General features: G+C 40.8%; 1 non-coding gene across 1 annotated transcript; it reads right to left on the bottom strand.

Annotated features, from left to right (window-relative positions):
- Positions 1-8,358: 8,358 nt before the first annotated feature.
- Trnat-cgu (transfer RNA threonine (anticodon CGU)) lies at positions 8,359-8,433 on the bottom strand. The gene has a single exon. It is a non-coding gene; the product is annotated as a tRNA-Thr (tRNA).
- Positions 8,434-13,200: the final 4,767 nt, after the last annotated feature.

The raw sequence follows: 13,200 nt of genomic DNA, 5'->3' as shown, positions 1-13,200 counted from the left end.
TGTAGACTGGCAATGGGAAGGAAAGTGTTTCTGAAGAAGAGAAATTTGTTATCATCGAGTATTGATTTAAATGTCAGGAAGTCGTTTCTGAAAGTATTTTTATGGAGTGTAGCCATGTATGGAAGTGAAAAATGGACGAGAAATAGTTTATACAAGAAGAGAATAGAAGCTTTCGAAATTTGGTGCTACAGAAGAATGCTGAAGATTAGATGCGCAGATCACATAATTAATGAGGAGGTATTGAACAGAATTGGGCACAACTTGACTAGAAGAAGGGATCGGTTGGTAGGACATGTTCTGAGGCATGAAGGGATCACCAGTTTAGTACTGGAGGGCAGCTTGGAGGGTAAAAATCGTAGAGGGAGACCGAGAGATGAATACACTAAGCAGATTCAGAAGGATGTAGGCTGCAGTAGGTACTGGGAGATGAAGAAGCTTGCACAAGATAGAGTAGCATGGAGAGCTGCATCAAACCAGTCTCAGGACTGAAGGCCACAACAACAACAACAGTGTAATAATTTGGTAGCCAAATTCAATATCGCTTTGGTTTGATCCATCACCTGAATTAGTTTCTGTCAAGTCAGCTCCGATGAAATACAAGCCGTATTCATAGTGTTGTTCTAATATGACTTTGTCCTGATCTTGTTCCTCACACTATTACCCCTTTCTTCCTTCTCTAACCCTTAACTTGCATCATGGATTATGTTGCAGAGTATGTCCATACTCTCTCCTACGGTTGTTTTGCTATCATAAATGTTAATGATTAACAAAGACGAAGACGAAGACCACGAACCTACTATGCTGTCATAGTAGGAGGAGAGGTGATACTCCTACGTGGAACGTCCCAGGTGGCGGATAGGGAAGTCCTCACCCGTTTACTGGCGGACTTGAGTGAAATAAAATAGCTCTCGTGGACCAAACACACCCTCTGCGGTTAACAACCGGAGTTGTAAATCGGAGCTTGTTCCAACTAAGGTTGACAACCTTCGACAGTCAAAAATGGAAAGGTCTTTTAGGAAAAAATTTCCACCGTCCTGCTCAAAAAGGCAGGAAAATGCTACATCGGATTCGGTGGGCAGTCAACTAGAAGATAGCAACGAATCGGAGCGTTTGCAACCATCCAAATGCACACTAAAACACAAAAAGAAGATTAGACATGAGCAAATAAATTATATAGCTACACACAACATAAACTCACTACTTCAGACTGGAAAACCCAAGGAGCTCACAGATGAACTAAATAAACAAAAAATTTTAATAACAGGGATTCAAGAAATGAGAAACACCACAGAGGACCCGTTCGAATCACAAGGTTACAGAATTTATAATGGGAAACCAGGACTGAGGACAATGAAACATTGTCCCCAGTTTGGAACAGGGTTTTTAGTAAACATAAAAATAATAGATTCAGTAACCGATTTCCAAGCAGTATCACCAAGAATTGCGACTCTAAGCTTTAAAACAATTAATAAAACCTATACAATAATAAATGATCATGCCCCAACAAATGAAAAAAATTGTCTAACAAAAACAAAGAAAGAGGTAGATAAATTTTGGGACCTTCTAGAACAAACTGTGAACAGAGTAAATAAAAAGAATGTAAAAATCTTATTGGGAGATTTCAATGCTCAGTTGGGAAAAGAAAGGAAATATAAAGATTTAATTGGAAAATGGAGTCCACATAAATTTACAAACAAAAACGGTCAAAGACTTGTAGAACTCTGCAGAGAACACAACCTTATATCTAAATCAACATACTTTAAGAGGAAGCCAAGTAAACTTAAAACATGGAAACATCCAGACTGGAGGAAGGGCGAGTGGCAGCTAGACCATGTCTGTATGGACAAAAATTTTCATAAGGAGATCCACAATGTAGACACAGGCTCAGACCATTATATGGTTAAAATTAAAATCAAATTCACACCGTTAAAGAAGAGGACCGGAAAAACTAATAAAATAAAAAGGAGGTTTGACCCACATCAGCTAATTAAAAATAATAAGTACCAACAAATAACACAAACCATCAAATTAACAGATGATCTAGAACAACTAGTGCCTAATCTTAAAAAAGAAGCAGAGAATCTAGCTCCCTTGAACCCACGAGGGAAACATGAATGTTGGACATCAGAATGTGACAAACTCCATGAAGATAGACACCAAGCATGGTTAAAGTTTCAAACACATAAAACTGAAGAAAATGCCATCAACCTAAAAAATGAAAGAAAAAAATTCACTCAAAATATTAGAAGAATCAAGAGAGGATTTCATAAAGATATTATAAAGTCTATAGAAGGTAATTATCATAAAACCAACTCCAGGAACTACTACAAAATCTTTGGGAAACAACTACAACAATATGAGGCCCCTACACTAATACTGAAAGATGAAGATGGAAGAATGACACACAGTAACAAGGAAAATGCAGAAATCATGGCAAAAGCATTTTACAAACTTCTGAATTGTGAGGAACCCAAAGAACCCTTACAAATCAACATAAATACCCCAATAAAAACCAAACCTAACAAACTAGACCCTCCAACTTTCCAAGAAGTAGAAGAAATTCTTAAAGAACAAAAAAATTATAAGGCATGTGGAGAAGATCAGGTTTTTGTTGAAATGTGGAAATATGCAAGTGACACAGTCAAGACATCTTTACACATGGCTCTAACAAAAATTTGGGTAACAGAACAATTTCCCGAACATTGGACCACAGCTATCATCCACCCACTACACAAAAAGGGAGATAAGAGCAACCCAGATAACTACAGAGGAATCTCTCTCCTAGATTGCACATATAAAATTCTATCCAAGATCCTATATGAAAGAATCAAGGAGCAATTAGAACAGGAGTTAGGGGAATATCAGGGAGGTTTCAGACCATGCAGAAGCTGTGCAGAGCAGATAATTAGTTTAAAATTGATTATGGCATACTACAAGAAACGGAACAAACCTCTGGCAATAACGTTTGTAGATTTTAAGAAGGCATATGACTGTCTCCACAGACCTTCAGTATTAAAATTTTTAAGAAATCTAGGACTCCATCCAAAACTAATTAAAATAATACAACTCACTCTAACCAACACCAAATCAAAAGTAAAGTTTAGAGGAGAAATTTCGGAACCATTCCTCATAAAAACAGGCTTAAGACAAGGTGACTGCCTATCACCATTACTTTTCAACTGTGTACTGGAATACATAATGAGACAATGGTACAAGGACAATCCAAAGAGGATAAGAATTGGAAGTGCATAAGATGATATTAGCTTAAACTGCTTGGGATTTGCTGATGATCTTGCTCTCCTAGCCAACACCGTTCAAGAAGCCAGGCAACAAGTGAAATCACTACAAGAAATAGCAGAGAAAGTAGGCCTTAGAATATCATTTGAAAAAACGGAGATTATGCTAACTGATCCACCACTTGCAAAAAAAATTACAATAGGAGAACAGGAAATCAAAATTGTTGATAAATTTAAGTATTTAGGCGAAATAATAACATACAATCTAAATGAGAAGCCATCATGGCAAAATAGAATAAAAAAACTGAACTATGCAAATTACATTACCAAAACTACATACAACAAAAAAAGCCTATCTATAGATGCAAAATTAAAACACTATAAAACAGTTACGCAACCAGAAATAACGTATGCAGCTGAAACTATCTTCAAAACAACTAATACAGCAGAAATTGACAAAATACTAAAAATAGAAAGAAGAATAATTAGGACATGTATAAATAAACAGTATAAAATAAATGGACATTGGAGAATAGCATCAAATGAAACAGTATATAAGAAAATAGAACCAGTCATGAGCACAATCAGGAAGAAACGCATCTCATTCATTGGACATCTGATGAGCACTCCAGAAAACAGAATTAGTAAAAAAATAATACAAAAATTGTGGAATAGCAAGAGCGACATTAAATGGATCACAGAAATTAAGGAAGATATAAAAGAACTTCAAATTACAGTAAATGACCTAAAAAACAAGACAGAGAAAACCAGAATACTTCAAGACCCGCAAACCAGACTACAAATGAAAATCAATAAAAGGAGTACAGGAAGAGTTGTCTCAGATGAAGAAAGAAAGAAAATATCTGAAAGAATGAAGAAATATTGAGCAGACAGAAGAGCAAAACACCTTTCATATAAGAATAGCCTCTAATAATTATATTACCTAAATATATTAAGTTATTGTCGAACCAAATTGTATCCATTTGTAACAACTTGTTTAGAACTTTGTATTTTTGACTACAGTGGTCCAATGAAGGCCATAAAATAAATAATAATAAACAAAGACGAAGAAATGATGTTTCTCTGACATTTCAGTCAAAAACAGTTAGTCGTGCAAAAGTAAATGTAGATGCTGTTAAACAAGCAATCAAAAATTCTATTAAGGAGAATAAACGAGCATTTACAGAAGAAATTAAATTAAAAATTTCACCTATTTATTCTACTAGCAGAGTAATGTAGCTCCCTAGTTCTGCTCAAGACCACAAGGTTTTCGTTGTTGCCCACGTTTGATTTGCTGTAAGCACGCTTCAGCAGTACTGCTGCAGTGCGCTTTGCTGTCCTCTGTGGTACTGCTGCTGTTGTGGGTCTGCGCCTCGCTATTCAGCTGTGCCTTCAGAGGTAAGATCTGACAACCTCACCGTGTTTCACATCACAAGGCCATCTCTGACGGCCACGGGCTGCGCCATATACAGGTAGCTGCTTTCAGAGTCCGACTCCAATGGTGAGCAGGTTCGTCTGCCCTGGTACCGTGGGTGGAGCCCCGCGTCCCTGTCGCTCCCGCCCACGCAGATGAAGCTGCTTCTGCTGGTGTCTAGTGCTGCGTGCCTGTCTGCCTGGTGCGGGCATCGTCCGCCTTAAAAAGTGCAGTTGGAGTTATTATTTTACTAACTGTCCACTGACTCATGTGTACATATATGAAATGCCCCACTACTTCCGTCAAGGTGAATGTCTGATGAAGCCATGCAACGATCTGAAAAACCGCAACTAAAGGAATGAATTTCACGTTGTATCATTTACTTTCAGGTCCGGCATCTAGGACAAATCACTCCTTATCCTATCTATTTGTAGTAACGCATCTGACTTACAAGATATTAAATTTAGTACTTTTTTCTGTGTTCATAACATACGAAAGTTTCAAGGATGAATAGTGCTATTACGTGAAGCAAAAATTCAATGAATACCATTTATTGTCACCACATAAAAACGGACGTTAGCATGATTTCAACAAATGCTGATCACATTAAACAAGAACCAAAAGCTCTATTACACTACTGGTCATTAAAATTGCTACACCAAGAAGAAATGCAGATGATAAACGGGTATTAATTGGACAAGTATATAATACTATAACTGACATGTGATTACATTTTCACGCAGTTTTGGTGCATAGATCCTGAGAAATCTGTACCCAGAACAACCACCTCTGGCCGTAATAACGGTCTTGATACGCCTGGGCATTGAGTCAAACAGAGCTTGGATGGCGTGTACAGTTACAGCTGCCCATGCAGCCTCAACACGATACCACAGTTTATCAAGAGTAGTGACTGGCGTATTGTGACGAGCCAGTTGCTCGGCCATCATTGACCAGACCTTTTCAATTGGTGAGAGATCTGGAGAATGTGCTGGCCAGGGCATCAGTCGAACATTTTCTGTATCCAGGAAGGCCCGTACAGGACCTGCAACATGCGGTCGTGCATTATCCTGCTGAAATGTAGGGTTTCGCAGGGATCGAATGAAGGGTAGAGCCACGGGTCGTAACACATGTGAAATGTGACATCCACTGTTTAAAGTGCCGTCAATGCGAACAAGAGGTGACCGAGAAATGTAACCTATGGCACCCCATACCATCACGCCGGGTGATACGCCAGAATGGCGATGACGAATACACGCTTCCAATGTGCGTTCACCGCAATGTCGCCAAACACGGATGCGACCATCATGATGCTGTAAACAGAACCTGGATACTGGGTCTGTGCTTGCAGGAAAATCTGGCAGTGGTTGAACCACGACTACACCTGTCCTACGCTGAAAAAGTTTTCGGAGAAATCCTATCCATATTTAAGTTTAAGAGGACGATGGTATGCATCAAAATAAAGAGCAAAACCTATCTTTAAACATGTGCAGAATTCAAAACAAAGTAAAGGAAAATATTCTAACGGCGGGCTAAAACATATGATCCTCAGTGAAGCTCCTAAATAAACCCGAACTTAGACCCAAAGCTCCCCTAACATGGATCAGCAAACAAATATTTTTCCAAGTTCTTTCCACTTCCAATGATCGTATGCAGAAGTTTGTAAATCTTGCAGTTATTGAGCCGTGGAGGCTTACTGGGTGATGTCAACTTTGGTAGTCGCCTCTCATCTTCGACTCCAGGGCTTTGATACGAGTGTGGATCCCTCTGGGATGTCTGGCTGTCTTTGGTTGTGGAGTATGGGCTGTAGAGAGGAATCAAAACAAGTTTTCTTGCGGCTTCCGGTCTGTCAGTGCAATAGGGGGAAAATGATATCAATATTGAGGCCTGAAGGAACATTGTATTCATCGTTTGACATCTTCGAGGAGTTTGGAGCTGGTTACGAGGGAAGTACCGGGCTGTAAGAGGCGCGTTACCATGACGGACGGGTGTTTCTCTGTTGCGTTCGATTCGTGACTATTCTCATCTCCATGCTGGTAGACGGTAGGAGCTTTCCTGTGGTTAAGAGAGAGAGTTGACATTACGGTCGTTAAATTTTGTTTCTTTGAGACTTCCAAGTTGTGTACGGGAACTTTTGCCCTGATATTCCGTATGTATGAATTTTTATTACCTTATGGTATTATTTTTCTGGCCTGTAATTGATTTCAGGCGTTCTTGAAAGGAGGAGGCACCTATGCTAAACAGCCCTGGTTGTTATTGTGTTCTTACACTGGCCATCCTTTTCTCTCATAGCATTTTGGTAACTGATCTTGGTGTTAAAAGGAAGTTCAGGTTGTAATTCTCGTCCATGTCTGAGGCACGAATCACGAAGTAATGTCAAAAATTCTAGCATGTGCCCAATTATTTTAGTGGGATGAATTTTCATATTTGGGTTGGCTTTGGTTTGCCATGCCGGTACTGAATTACCTAACCCGACTAATGTGGCCTTAGTCGTTAATGCATCTTTAATGGGTGATTAATGACAGTATACTATTTCTCTTAAGTGTCAGCCTTAAATTAAAATTATTCTAGGTTGTGTTTTTGCTGCAGTTGCTGAATATGTACTTATTGTAGTACAGTGGCTCACGTAGTAACCACTCTGTTTCAGCATTAGCTGTATTCCGGTGTCTCATGATTTCTCCGCAGTGTTACTACACCTCCACCAAATACATAGTGAGATAAAAATGCATCATCTCAGTCGTAATTTTTTCTTAAGGCTTCAAGTTTAAATAAAAATTTTAAAAGATTCCATAGTGTTTGTGGTCCCTGCTCAGGCTGTTAGATTATATTCTATTTAAAGGAGACCATTCTCGACCTGCTGCAGTACATGCCATTAGAATTTTTATTTGGAAGGGGGTCACCCGTAGTCTCTTTATAGCAGTACATTTCTTAAGGTAAATATTCTGTACTGCGGGAACGTGTCACTGAGATTTCTCTAAGGGGATCATCGGTGACGGGGTTCGTATGGAAGTGACCCACTCAGTCTGAGGCTGTCGGCCGAGATGGTCCCGGTAGCGTGCTGTTCTGGTGCTTAACCACGGCAGCGGTGTCTGTTCTCTTACCGCCACACGTCCGCGGCATGGTGCGTCGGTCGAGACAGGTGGCCGACCACATTTCAGCTCACCTATACAATAGAAAAGTCAAGTTACCGTGATTTGGACATATTGGTTTTGTAGGCACTCCAGGAGTGTCAGATTTCAGGGCTTCCTGAGGTCTGACCATCAACTTTTTTAAGTAAGTCTTCAGTCATTCTTATTGCCGTTCTAAAACTGCTAAGTTCATTTTCATTAAATTAATATTTCTTTGAAAGTGTATCCAGTTTTTCTCTGAAGTAGGGGAATTTAACTTAATTCCCTTTTGATTAACAGGTGCAGTGTAAGTTATTATCCGTTGTTATTTGAAAGTAAGTTCTGTAATTTCTACTGTGAATTACAGGGTACTGTGTGTTCAAGTTATCCAGGGGCATTTGCATATTGTTAATCAATCAGTTCTAAGTGTCTCCTGTTAAAATTGTTAATCATTTGTATTTTAAATGTTTATAAATTTCTTTGGAAAGTGACTCGTTACTTGGCGTGATTGCTCTGTTTGTTACAGTGTATTTTTTCAGAATGAGATTTTCACTCTGCAGCGGAGTGTGCGCTGATATGAAACTTCCTGGCAGATTAAAACTGTGTGCCCGACCGAGACTCGAACTCGGGACCTTTGCCTTACGCGGGCAAGTGCTCTACCAACTGAGCTACCGAAGCACGACTCACGGCCGGTACTCACAGCTTTACTTCTGCCAGTATCTCGTCTCCTACCTTCCAAACTTTACAGAAGCTCTCCTGCGAAACTTGCAGAACTAGCACTCCTGAAAGAAAGGATATTGCGGAGACATGGCTTAGCCAAGCCTGTGGGATGTTTCCAGAATGAGATTTTCACTCTGCAGTGGAGTGTGCGCTGATATGAAACTTCCTGGCAGATTAAAACTGTGTGCCCGACCGAGACTCAAACTCGGGACCTTTGCCTTACGCGGGCAAGTGCTCTACCAACTGAGCTACCGAAGCACGATTCACGACCGGTACTCACAGCTTTACTTCTGCCAGTAACTCGTCTCCTACCTTCCAAACTTTACAGAAGCTCTCCTGCGAAACTTGCAGAACTAGCACTCCTGAAAGAAAGGATATTGCGGCGACATGGCTTAGCCACAGCCTGTGGGATGTAGGTAGAGCACTTGCCCGCGAAAGGCAAAGTCCCGAGTTCGAGTCTCGGTCGGGCACACAGTTTTAATCTGCCAGGAAGTTTCATATCAGCGCACACTCCGCTGCAGAGTGAAAATCTCATTCTGGAAACATCCCACAGGCTGTGGCTAAGCCATGTCTCCGCAATATCCTTTCTTTCAGGAGTGCTAGTTCTGCAAGTTTCGCAGGAGAGCTTCTGTAAAGTTTGGAAGGTAGGAGACGAGATACTGGCAGAAGTAAAGCTGTGAGTACCGGGCGTGAGTCGTGCTTCGGTAGCTCATATGGTAGAGCACTTGCCCGCGAAAGGCAAAGGTCCCGAGTTCGAGTCTCGGTCGGGCACACAGTTTTAATCTGCCAGGAAGTTTCAGTGTATTTTTTACTTACAATTTTTTTATGACGAAGTTTATGTAATGTAATGTGTAACGAAGATTGGTTCATAAATTATGCATATGTATTAAACCAGTGAATGAAGCATTTGAAACCTCTTAAGAACAATCCTTCCCATAGTTTTGTGGTCACTTAAGATGCCGTAATTAGCTATTACCGTTATGAAGAGAGTTTAGTCCGTCACAACTGAATGATAAAGAGGAAACTGTTAACTTGGCTGTGTCCTAAAGCAGATGGCTGGTCTGCACTTGCTAATCGCCAGCCAGAAGTACGTCTTGTTTGTTGCCAGGGTAGCCGTTCGTAGAAGTGCCTGTTAATCTCGCAAACTAGTCCGCTTGAACTCAGAAAATCAGAAAATAGAATGATCCCAGACACTTGCGTTTGAAATTATGAAGCGTTACATTACCCTTTTACTGTCATTATTTGCATGCCTCTACCAATCGTACAACAGAGCATAGTGCAGAGAGTCTGTATTACAACACGAGAAAATTTTCTTTTCGGTCTCGTGTGTTGTTACCTTTTTATGCTTGCCAGAGAAGCGTTTCCTACGGCCCCATCACATTTTGGAATTTAAGCCAATCAGCACATTTCTTTCCACACGTTGATAAATTCACAGCGTCCTCGTACTCAGTTTGGAGTTTCTCTAAAAATAACAGTACTGATCAGCACTCGTTGACGAAGAAATTCCACAGTCTCTCAGCCGAAATTCTAAGATATGTACTAAAACAGGACACCTGCAGCCTTCCTTTCAATGTTATGTATTTTAGCAGAGTCCCGTTATTGCGAACCCCGTTATTCCGAAAATCCACCTATTCTGAATAGAGTTTAGAAAAATACCGATTTCCTTAATTTAAAAACAGGAGAAATCAAAAAGACGTTCATGGAAAAATGTTCATTTATCATTATACAAAGAAGTTAAATACAGACATAAAAAGAGACTAATATAATTGCGTAGGCTTCCGAGGCCAGAGTCAGTCGACATAAAAGTTTTCTGGCAATGGCACCGAGTCATAGTGAATAAAATTACTGCTGGAGAATAAGCAACGTTCCGGCCACGGTTGCAGCGGCCTTCTGGGTCTACTGGTGCGTTCTAGCTATGCGGTGTTCCTTGTATTTTGTTATTACTGTTAACTGCGCATGCAATTCCGTCATTGGTCATTCAAGGAAGAAGGAGAGGGAACTTTATTTTAATAGTTAGCTGTTGTGTGTTGTGTGTTAGCTCTAGTATTATGTGTCATGATTGGTGGTCACCGGCGAATGAGAAGTCGGCTCCTGTGTACCCAAGTGCTGGACTTCGGTCGCACAGCGGCAGTTACTCGCCGGCCTCGTGTTGACAGTGTGGTCTGTTGGGCTCTGACGGCTAGCAGAGAGGATGCGGCAAGCCTGAGTGCAACCTCTCTATTCATGTTCGCAGGGTGAAACATTGGTTGTTCTCCAACAGTAGTTTTATACAATATGACGCGGTGCCATACCCAGAAAACTATTACATAGACCCTAAATTTGACGAAAACGCCTGAAACCATATTGGAATAAAAGTTGGTTATTTACAGTACAGTACATTCAGTTCATGTCGGCTCCGTTTATACAATTCTGAGGAATAATTTTTAATCAATGCTAAGCACCAAAAAAATCCAATTTTCACACATTTAAGAGGAAAAGTCAGTAATTTTTTTCTGACGAAGAGCACTAAATCGATTTAGGGATGCAGTGTACCGAAATCGCTGCATGAACAAGCATCATTTGGTGTCGATGAAGCGTGCTGTTCGACGTAGCGTAAGGTGAGGTCAAGAGCGTTTAGCGCCTCTGTGTGTAATATGAGCTCAGTTTGAGCATTCACCTCCTCCTCGGGTTTCCTTCGAGATGATCTCAGCACTACACCACTACTACGATGTCTTCGTCTCAGTACTCCTGGTGGCTATTATCGTCAACAGCGGTCCACTCCTCAACACAGCTTTCTTCCGTGTCTTCACAGCCCGGGATTTTCTTAACTAGTGGAAGAGGGTCACAGTCTTTGACTGGTGTAAAGTCCGCCCCGATAGTTGATGTCCGAAAGAACAGACAGCATATCCATATAAATATATAGTTCTGGCAATACCGGCCATGACCTTCTTCTTCTATGCGGATGCACACATATTGCCCGCATCTCGTGGTCGTGCGGTAGCGTTCTCGTTTCCCACGCCCGGGTTCCCAGGTTCGATTCCCGGCGGGGTCAGGGATTTTCTCTGCCTCGTGATGGCTGGGTGTTGTGTGCTGTCCTTAGGTTAGTTAGGTTTAAGTAGTTCTAAGTTCTAGGGGACTTATGACCACAGCAGTTGAGTCCCATAGTGCTCAGAGCCATTTGAACCATTTTGAACATTTGCACACATATTCCCTGAACTCTTACGGGACTTGGTATGAATGTCTTCCACGAGTAATGAGTGTGTTGGGGTGGGACACTACGAATGCATTGTGTGGACATACAAGGTGAGGAGTGCGCGACATATTCCCTGCAATCGCACTTTCCTCTATGCCTTGGTGGCTCAGATGGATTGCCGGCACTGTTGCTCAGCGTGTTCGGTCAGAGGGGTGCTCGCCTTCTGTAATAAAAAAAAAACTGAGTAAAAGGAATCAACGATCAACTCGAACGGATGTCTTATGACGTCCGCCCAGACCAAACGCATCGAACAAAACCGAACAAAATGAAAAAGAAAAGATTGATAGAGGATCTGCCATGTAAGCAGGAGATCCCGGGTTCGAGTCCCGGTAGGGGCACACATTTTCAACTGTCCCCGTCGCTATATATCAAAGCCCGTCAGCAGCTGAGGGTATTAATATAATTCTAATTCCCTGAACAAGTCGCGCTACATCCAAGCATATTTTGATTCTTACCGTACACAGGAAGTGTGCCTATTACCATCAGCGGAAGTTTGTTTGTTGACGACGCGTTGCTGCAAGATAAGACTGTAAGACTTTGATTGTCCTTTTTAAACCCTGGGGTAGATTTCTCTTCTTGCGAAGCAAGACTTTCAGAGGGCAATGCCTTAAAATACAATCCGGTTTCATACGCGTTGAAACCTTGCTGCGGTGAATAGTTTTGAGAAGAAACAAGGTCTCCAAATTCTTTTACGTAATTGGAAGCTGTTTCGTTGTCAGCTGTCAGCTTCTCTCCAGAAATCGTGAGCTATTTAATTCCGTGTCTTTTCTTTCAACGACGCAAAACATCATGAACAGCTGAAAATGATGGATCACCATTCACAAGCTTGTTAAGGTGAAGCGCTTTTGCTTTTACCAGAGGACCAGAAATGGGAATTCTTTTCTGTTTTTCTTGAGTGAATCACAGGAATAAGGCCTCAAATTTTTTATATGAAGACACAGTCGTTTTTTGGCACTTTTCAAGAGTTATTTCACTTGAAGCAGAAAAAAACTGCTCAATTTTAACGTGATTTTTTTCAGCCACTAATCGTTGCTTTTCCGACACCGTTTTCGAGTGATTATTTACTAGCACTTTCTCTCTTTTCCAGTCTCTTTAACACTTCAAGATCTTGTTTTCAAGTACACTTAGTTTACTTGCCGTCTTTAATGTTTAACAGTTGGCGTAAAAGACTATGAATATAAATAAAAAAGGCACAATGGCTCGATAAAGTAGCTCAACAGTCACAGAACAAAGCTTAACAATAAATTATTAATAATGAATTTGGAACGCAGGAGGGAGAGGGACAGGTAGGGTATCCGAGCTATGAGTCGTCGAAGGTCACTGTCCGATGATCCGTAGTTAATTTAAACCTTAAAAAGTCAATACGTTGATATTATTCATGAAACTTGCCTACTCCGAATTTCCGTTAAAAAAAAAAAAGAATAGCGGGACTGTATACAAGGTGTTCGGGGAGGAAAGGTCAATATTTTACACAGTGATAGTGTAATATAGGAA

The sequence above is a fragment of the Schistocerca cancellata genome, chromosome 3 (assembly GCF_023864275.1).
Source record: "Schistocerca cancellata isolate TAMUIC-IGC-003103 chromosome 3, iqSchCanc2.1, whole genome shotgun sequence".
NCBI classification, from domain to species: Eukaryota; Metazoa; Arthropoda; class Insecta; order Orthoptera; family Acrididae; genus Schistocerca; species Schistocerca cancellata.
The sequence above is the reverse complement of the archived record's forward strand: the minus strand, read 5'-3'. Positions and strand labels throughout refer to the sequence as shown.